Genomic DNA, 10,087 nt, shown 5'->3' with positions numbered 1-10,087 from the left:
AATTCCTCACAGTAAAAAACTATATGTGTTCCTCTGAAGAGCATTCCTGGCTCCAACAAACCCAGCAGAAAAAACCTGATTCACATCCAGAGCCAAACAACTGAACTTGCACTGCCTATCTGAAAAAAAGTCCAAGTTATAGTCTAGAGATTCTTCCAACACAGAGCCAAGAGTTGTAGAATATTCTGCCATATATACAAGATTTTGTACAAATTATGAAACCTAATGCTCTTCTTGAGGTTCCTTCTGCCTTAAAATATACAGATATCCTGGGAACTTGTGCTCCTGCTACTTTTAATGTTGACTCATGCTGGTTTGAATTAAAATTCAGATTCCAGGTGGAGTTGTCCAGTGGGGTGAGAAGTTGTATTGTTTTGTAAAACATGAACAACAACAACAAAATGATTTGTGTGTCCCTTACTGAAGAAGTAGCTTTTAATTTCTCTGTTTTTATATGGCTATGTAATGAAAAAGAGGTTGAAGGCTAAAAAGAATACGTTTAAAGAACAGCCCACTAGTGTAATTCAGTCACTGAGCAGAGATCTGTGAAGAGAGGTGAGGAAACTGCTCCCTGAATGAGCCCCTGAGCTCTGACTCCTTTTCTTCCCTGGCTCCTGGTGCTCTTGCACAAAGCAGGAACAGGACAGGCACTGATTGCTGCTCCTGTATCAGGTGCCAGCAGAATATCCCCACTCCTTGCTATAACATCTCTCTTTACAAATAAATCCATGGATGGCTTTTCAAAGTTACCCAACTTTGAGGAGCCCCTTTAATGACACTTTTCCTCCCCCTCCTCCTTTAAAGGGAAGTTTTGTTAAATTCCACAGAGCAGTGCCCAAGGCTGAGCTGACCTTCAGGCGATGCCTGGCTGCATTTTCTGTCCTGTTTTTTCCCCTGACAGCCTCTGCACTGCAGGCTCTTGGCAAAAAAGGAGTCCTCCCACTGCCCCTTCTTCAGTCACTTCTGATGTTCCAGGAGCCCAGCCTTCCACCTTCCCCACTCTGCTTATCTCCACCTGTTTCTTTAGAAAAATTCTACCTCTTGCTGCTTTCTTTGCCTCTCTCCACCTGAGCCTTCCTTTTGCTGTTCCTCATCCCATCAAACTGCCAAGGCACCTCATCCACTGCACCACTGAGGCCGCTGCTGATCACCCCCACCTTCTTTCCTAAGTCCAACCTCCTCCTCACCAACCATAAATCTCACAAGGGGGTCTGGATGATGGGGGCAGAGACACCAAACGTTGCATTTAAATACAGAATTAAAATGCCACCACCATATGGCACGATGAGATGAAAATGAAGTGAGATGGGCCAGGGCAGTGCCTTTGCTTCCCAGAATATGCCACCAATGATGCAGACAGGCTATTCCTGTGCTGGCACTGCTTCTCTTGGGTGGGAACACACACAAGAGCTGAAGGCAGTAGATTTGTTGACACTTTTGGATATACCTGTCATGCACCCTGCCTTCCTGGCCCCAGGATTCCACAGGAGAAACAGGCCATTATAAACCTGATTGATTTGTGTTTGTCACTCATCCAAGTGGCTTTCACTTTGGTGTCCCTCAATCTTGCTTTTTCATTTTTGTTTGGAGCCACCTGAAATCTCACCTTCCAGAGAATCCAAGCTGTTGGACTTGTCATCTGGTTCAAAATGTCTGCACAGCATGAACAAAATTTACTGTCCTCTGTGCAACCTGCCTTGGTGGCTCTAATAGAAAACACAGCAATCCCTCTTTTATGCTCTGCTAGGAAACAATCTGCCTTTTTTTTTTTTTTTTTTTCTAGGAAGGGAAAAGTTTTTGATAGAATTTTTGCTAGCTTATATAAACCAGAAAATCCTCAAAATCCAGCATGCAGCCAACAGTACTCGCAGTGAATTTAAATATTTGCATGTCTCTTCTGTAGTTTCTCCTTAGATTCAAAATCTTAGTTAAAGCAAAACTTTAATTTTTTAAATGCCAGGGCTAAAATGTGGCAGAGCAATTACATGACACGTGGAGCATGGTGTTCAGCTTAAGTGTTAATGTCATCAGCACCTAAATTTGTTTTTTGTCTTTTCTCACCCTAAAATTTGTTGCTGTTGAAATGTATCACTAGTTCATCATTTTGTGTCCCTTAATCTGCTAAACAATCTCATTCCTTAATACAATTTTTCAAATGTGACATGTTTTTCAGAAATTTTAAGGTCTTGAGTTTTAAAGGAAGCAATAGATTTCTTCTTACTCTCTTTGTTTTTTATTGTTTGGGGTTTTTTTATTGTTTTGTTCTGGGTTGGTGTTTGTTTTTTTTTTTTTTTGTTGTTGTTGTTTTTGTTTTTTTTTTTTTTTTTTTGTTTGGTTTGGTTTGGTTTGGTTTGGTTTGGTTTGGTTTTTTTTGGTTTTTTTGGTACATTTTGTTCTATAAACTCTGTCTCTTGCTGCTGCCAGCCAGAAAGGCCCCACTGAGAGACCCAAGGTCACTGGTAGCTGAAGACAGGCACTGCACAAGTAGTTAGGATGAAAGAATATCCCACTGGGCTTTGGACTTACAGTTTCTTGGCTCTTGTGACTTGAAATAAATGTCTCCTCCTGTCTGGAGCCACCAGCTGTATTCCCTCCCTTGTGAAGCACATTGCAGCCAGACTTACACAGGTGAAGAGGATGAAAACCTTCCTCATTTGTTTTATCTATAAAGATACATTGACTTCCCTCTCTTAGGGACAGCGTGAATATTTTTACTGGCTTCTGCCAGAGCCTGGAATTCCACACAAATATTTCAGGGAATTTCGCCTCAACAATTTGTTGTAGAGATCTAGGGATATGCAAAGTGTTATTCAGAATGTGCTTTACTTTTTAAAATACTTCAGATAGGATTTGGCATCGTTCTGGGATTTTCCACCTCATAATTACAGAGGAGAGACTGAAGTGATCTTGTGCTTGGAGTCTTTAGACTGAAGTCTACATTACCTTTCAGGCTTTAGTTCTGATTTCCCTTGTGATCTTCTGCCTGTTGATTAAACCTTTCAGTCCCTCTCCTTACAAATGGGATTAAAACACATCTGTGCTTTATTTGGATGTTACAAAATCCTCACTGATGAGTGGCTACTGTGCTAGCTTGTAAAAATCAGAACAAAAATACAAATTTATCAGCAAAAAGAAACATCCTGAATGTTTGCCACGTGGGACACTTGCAACCATCTGGGAACAGAACACAAAACTTTATTCTTTCAGAATGATTTTCTGAGCTGCCTAGTCAGCTCAGTCTCCTATGGTTGGAAAGAAATAAGCAAAAACTCTTCCTAAAAGTCTTCACAAAAATACATCATGCTTTTAGCTAAAAGCCATCTCTGACCTCCTACACTGCCCATCTGTGAAACAAGCTTGGCTTATGCACTTTAAAGTCTAAAGATATAGAAAAAGAAAGGAAGAGGGTCTGCAGATAACCTGCTTAATTCTCTCACTTACAAAATGAAAATGTCCTCTGCACCTCGCTTTAACCTCCTGTCTTTAACAGACATTCAGCAGGGAATACACTCAATTCAGTTTGACTTTAGCTATTATTAATGGTATCTTGGATAAAATCATTCACCAAGCAACCAAAGAGTAACTGGATTTTGGCTCTCCAAAGTAATAAAGTAGAAAGCATCATGGAGATCTGCTGTAGAAACAGGAAAGGAGAGAATGTCTGATGTTCCTCTGAGCTGACAGGGCTTGAGCAGGGATACAACCCTGTGTGATGGATCCAGCTGGATAGGAGATCTCACAAGCCACAGCCATCAAGTGCAATATCAATATGAACTTTTTTCCATGGCATGAGTGAGGGTGCTCAGAAGCCAGCTGTCAAAGCAGAAAACTGCAAAAGGTTTCTCTCTTTGGAATCAACAGTTGCACAAGAAAATAATTTCTGCTCATTCATGGGATCTGAAAGAAGGAATAAGTAAAAAAAAAAAAAAAAAAACCAAACACTCTCTGTCCTTTGGATCCTGATGAAAAGTGTACTTTCTTAGCAAAACCCTCAAAACTCTCTCTGCTTCAAACAGAAATCTCAGATTGTCTGAAACATCAAGGCAACAATCAAAATGAGGTCCCTGGCAGAGACAATGCACGAGGTCAGAATGCTGCAGCCTCACAATTTTGGCAGTGGAAATAAACAGAGCATCAGGCTATGCCCTACACCAAAAAAGGGCAGAATTAAGGGATTATTAGTCCCTGGCTGTATTAGTCCCTGTCCTTCAAATCATTCACAATTCACCTGAAGTTAAATTGCTTGCTTATAAATAGGGAGAGGAGAGAGACACATGCCTTGAGGGTCTGAAAGAAGTGACAAAAAGCAGGAATTAGCATCTTACTAGATCACCAAGTGCATCTGCTTTTAAAATGTGCAGGGACACCTCTAAAATCATGCTGCATTTTTTTCCCCACTGGTTTCCTAAAAATCTCGGAGGAGTCTTGACTTTTGTCAGTTTTGTTTTTCCTTTAAACAACAAAGGACTGAAACAGTAAATTCAGACTTTTGTGAATTTGTTACTGATTTTGTTTTAGTTGCAGTGCTTCTCTCTCTTCTTGGCAGTTGCTGTCCTTGCCTTGCTACCTATTCACCTCACTAACTAGACAAAAACTGTAGATACACAGACCTTTGATCTTCCCTCTGTTCCAAGCAGCAGCAACACACTCTTCACTATTTAGATCATTATAGGAAGATCACTGGGAAGAACAGGAGACTAAAATGAACTATTGCAAAGCAAGCATTTTCCTTACTGTTATAAACTCCACTCTGCCTGCAAGCTGGGAATGCCCCAGGAGGGATGCAGCCCCAGGAGAGCAGCAGGAAAAAGTAAACTGTCCCCTCTCTGGAGAGTAACTCCTTCTGTCAGGGGTTCTCTTGACTGAAGAGTGTGGCTGTGGTGATAAATCACCCACTGAGACAGGCAGCTGGCAGTCTGAGGAGATGCTGTGGCATCAGGGCACACACTGGCAGGTCAGACTGGGCTGGGGGTCCTGCCATGCTCCTGTGTCCTGGAGAGGGCTGGGAGCATCCTCTGAGAGGGGCACAGCTGGGGTGTGCTGCTTGTTCCATTTCCACACTGGAAATGCTCCTCAGAGGGGTGTGGGACAGGAGGGCAGACTGCACACACCTTTGAACATGTGTTATCTAAATATACCCACAGGTATGTGCAGCCAACTGAAAGTTCTCTGCTGCTGCAAGAGTCCTGCTTGTCCTGCCAGCAGTCCCTGGTAGGACCCAATGTTTTCAGCTCTAGGATACAACACTGAGAGGTGCTGGTCAGTGCCTGAGTACATCACCCATTAAAACTGATCCTCACAGTGAAAAACCTGAGCTCTAGGAAAGATTTTTGTATAAACTACAGATTCACACTGGTCACAGTTAAGTGGAACATGGGACCTTCTAAAGCTGTGTGGCAGAAATGGCAACTGATGGCTCTTCTAAAGTGCCAGCAAGGCTAATGTTGGATCCCTGGAAATCTTAGTTCAGACACAGATACTGCATTCCATAAAATCCTAAAGGAGTGGAGGCTGGCAGGGACTTCCAGTGACTTCACAGCTCAGCCCTCCTTGCTCAGAGCAGCACCATCTGAGCCCTGCTGTTCAGGGCAGTGTCCAGCCACAGTCTGGGCACCTCCAAGGATGGAGATCCCACTGCCTCTCTGGGCAGCCTGCTCCAGTGCTCAATAACAATTTAATCACAGCCTACAAAGTTCAGAACAAGTACCCTCCTCACTTCATTTTCTGTCCTTACCTTTGATTTCATGTTCTGCCGGATCAATATAAACCTCATTTGGGTCCTCTGCATTCATCTTCTGTTCCTGGAAGTCAAGGAACTCTTTTCCTGTGATTTCCCTTTGTTTATAAGAGAAAACCCTTTGGCAAACACTGGTTGGGCCAATACATAGAGGCAGTATATTGTAACCATCACCTTAAAACACATATGTGAGAATATGCTCTGAAATAAAATACTGAGAGTCTGTGGTGAATTAATTCCAGTTAAAAACACACAAATACACATACATGCAGGTAAACTATCTGGGGAATAGAAAGAAAAAAAGTAACAGAAGAAAAATGCTTAATACATGCATTTAATCTTACATGTATTAAACTTCACTGGCAAAAGTGATCCCTAGAAGCCCAGTGGACTATTTTGATTTGCAAAGTTACACATCAAACAAAGTATTTCCAAGACTGAATTCATAACTTTGCCATTATGAAGTCAGACCATCACTCCAAGTTATTTTCTGCTTTATTGTGGGGAAAGTTTCTCTTTCTTTCTTGCCACAATAGCCAAAAGTGTAAAGAATTGTTCTGTTCCTCTAAGCCAACCTTTATCCACATCTGGCTTTTATTGTTCTTTTCCAAGTTTGCTAAACTGTTGCAAGTCTTTTGAAAAATGCATACAAATTCACTGCAGACAATTACATCTGACAAATCAAAAAAACATCTTTGTCATCTCTGGACTCCTCTGTATCGCTCTGTGTGTGTCTGTCCAAATTCTTCTAATGAGATTTTGGGGCTGTGGGTATTCTATGACCAGTGATTCAGTTCACTTCAATAGCCATCAGATGGCTGTGAGTAGCCTCTGTTCTGTGCTGAACCTGGCTAAAATTCGAGATGATGAATAAGGGCTATAAATCCCTGCACTTTCCTTGAACATTATATTCATTAAAAAGACAAAAAATCAGTTGAGCAATGATGTATGTTGCCAATGTACCCAATCTATCAGGCATTTGACTCTGCTCTCGACTGTAAAGATAGACTGAGATCAATTTCCTTCCTGTCAGCAGCTCAAGTAGACGATTCTCATGCTTTCAGTTCCATTCGGAGAACTCTGCACTGGGTTTGTTAATTCTGATAAAATCTGCTCTAATTTTGTGAATTTGGATATGCTTAATCTTTGTGAAATATCCCCGAAGGATTGCAGAGAACCACGATTTGACTGAGATCAAAGCTCCGGCAGACATCCAAGTTCAGTTTGATTTGAAGTGACAAACTGTAGACCCTAAGACTTGATTGTGGCTACAGCCCTTTGGGATGCTGCACGGGCTTCAGATACAAATCCTCTTCATGCTTTGATCACACTGAAAACTGTTGCATGAAAATAAACAAACTGCTTCCAAAAAAAGTCATATTAAACTTACATGTTGTAAAATTATGAACAATAGTGATGGCCAGAGGCCATCACAGGAAGCTGCTTTCTAGTACCAGCTCTATGAGCACTCACCATGGGCACAAATACCACTTGTGAGTTGTACTGGAGCCCTTTGGCAAAGTCCTGGACACTCCAAAATACATCAGCAAGGAAAACTATGTGCAATTAATCTGTTTGCCTTCTCTGGAGGGTTAACAGATGCTGAGCTCCTGGAACTATGACCACTGTCTCTAATTCAACTGAGCAATACTTTACTCCTGCTAAGGCATTGACCTTGTGTAAACTGTTCCAGGGCACAAATCAAACCCCTAAGAGCATGGATGTGTTCTTCCAGGCAATCCGGATCATCTTAGGCTGCACAATTAAATGGGTCAACCTCAGCAGTTTGATAAAAGACTTCAAAAAGATTGTGTCATTATGGCTTTGATGTTTTGCAGACCTGAACTGCATTTGTAAGTGAATGCACTGGAAGCATTAGCTGAAGAGTGCCTATAATAGCAAGTAGGAAAAACAGTAAGAGAGTCCATAACAATACCCCCTTGCCTTCAGATGGAAATGCTTTCTCATTTAGATAGGAAATTGCACTCATAAACCTTAGCTAAGTATGACCTTATTCTTCTTAGTGTCTACCACTGTGGATAGCTGTTATATAGAAAAGAATTTTAGATCTGCAGGTCTTTAGAGTCAGAAGTGAAGCTTATTATTGTATCCACTGCTCATAAACAAGCATATAGATTTTGTGCTGTAAAAAAAGCCAAGTCAGTGCTCTTTGGGTGGCAAAAATATATGTTAGAAGAAAAATAATCTTTTACATGCTGACATATAATGTAATAATTCTATCATAATCAGAGAAAATATGCAGACTCCTCATGGAACTAGTTTAAGTTCAGGTTAAGTTAGGAATCTTAGTGAAGATTTAAATATGAAAGCTGGAGAGGGACTTTTTACAAGGGGACGTAGTGCCAGGACCCAGGGAATGGCTCCCAGTGCCAGAGGGCAGGGCTGGATGGGATCTTGGGAATTAGGAATTGTTCCCTGGCAGGGTGGGCAGGCCCTGGCACAGGGTGCCCAGAGCAGCTGGGGCTGCCCCTGGATCCCTGGCAGTGCCCAAGGCCAGGCTGGACACTGGGGCTGGGAGCAGCCTGGGACAGTGGGAGGTGTCCCTGCCATGGCTGGAGCAGAAATGTGATTTTTAGGGTCCCATCCAACTCAAACCACTCTGTGAATGTATGATTCTGTGATTTAAACATTTCTGTAAGGGGCCCTTGGTCCTTGCAATTTACCATTTCAGCAGACTATGCAAATAATTTACTGTCTCTCATTTCACTGTGATTGGCAATTAATGTGATATAGGACATCTTCATGGTGAAAATTATGTTATGGAAAGATATATCACTCCTACAGTCATGAGCAGTCACAAATCAGTCTTTGGTATTCCCTAGGTAAGTTAAAAAGATAATTGTCCATCACCTTCCTTGAAATGCATTTGAGACTTTATTTCTGGTTCCAAAATGAGACTGAAGTAAGAAACACAAATTCCTTTAGCCAGTACTCACAGAATCTTTGCAGCCCAGCACCATCCCCCTGTTTCCAGCACAAGGGGACACTTCTGACACCCTGGGACATTTGGAGTGGGTCGGGTCTCTCCCTCACTCCGCCTTGTCCCAGCTTTTTTATCTGCATGGAGGGGCAAGGAGTTGGCCTAAATTAGTGAGTTTAACAAAAGCATATAGGAAAGCTTGGGAAATGTGAAAGCTCATTCTTTATTTTGTCTATCTGTCCTGTTTCTGTGGCTTGCCACAGTAAAATTGTTGCTTGAGTTTGCCTTGAAATCCTTTTGCCCTTTTGTACTTACACATGGCTGGGCAAAGGCAGGTTCAATTCAATCACTGCTAGACTCACCCTGGTAATTCACCCTGGACCCTTCCATTTGGGAGCATTCCTTTCCTGGAATCCAGCTCATCACACAGTAAAAACCAAACAACTTTTTTTGCTTAGCCATCAACCAGATCCCAGTTCTTCAGTGCAATGGGCCCTGCAGGGATACTTCCACCCTAAAAGCACCATGAGCAACTGCAGAATTCCAAATTAGAAATGATTAACCACTAGGGGAGGTTTAGAATCCTACTTCAATGACACAAACTTGCTTTGTGAGACTCACTTTTATATAATTATTTATTTATATAATTATAAATAACACCCTCCACTAGGACATGGCATTCTACCATGAAAGTATGATATTTATTTCCCAGTCTATATCTACACATCTCCCAAGTAGCTGTCCCTTTATTGTCAGCAATTTATAAAAGTATAAAGTAAAATAGCTGAGTTTTTAGCCTGTACATAACTTACAAAGAAATTTTGATCAATACAGAAATATAGAAAGCACTTGAATATTCAGATTATGAATTGCATGTATTGGAAATGTGGTTAGCCAGCTGCAAGGCTCCAGAGTTATCATTTTCAATATGAAACAGTTTATGCTCTTTTCCAAGCAATTTTAGACAAATAACAAAACTGGCAGTAATTGGTCTTAAGGAGCAGAAAACTTATTTTAAAGCCAATTACACCCTTCAGCATGGTGTCTCCAAAAATCATCTGTGTCCTCCTTGAAACTTGGTTGTTATTAAAATTATTCCTCCCACTGCAAACAGATATACTGATTTCTCTCTGTCCTCTGTGGCCTTGTTTACCTCAGGAATATTTGCTGAATTTATAATGGTGCTGACTTACTCCCACCATATTGATGGCATCAATTTTTGCAAAATCAATAGCAAGTTATTTAAAATGTGTAGCTCTCATCCACTACTATCTAGTTCTTTATATTATTTTAATGGTGACTTAGAGCTTCCTTAATTGGACCTCATCTTCCAGCCCAACAGACAGGGATAAATCATGGGAACCAGTGTACCAGACTTGTTCAACACCAATTATAAATGTCTGTGGTGG

This window comes from Vidua macroura, chromosome 11 (assembly GCF_024509145.1).
Source record: "Vidua macroura isolate BioBank_ID:100142 chromosome 11, ASM2450914v1, whole genome shotgun sequence".
In the NCBI taxonomy this organism is placed as follows: Eukaryota; Metazoa; Chordata; class Aves; order Passeriformes; family Viduidae; genus Vidua; species Vidua macroura.
This window is presented reverse-complemented; position numbering follows the sequence as displayed.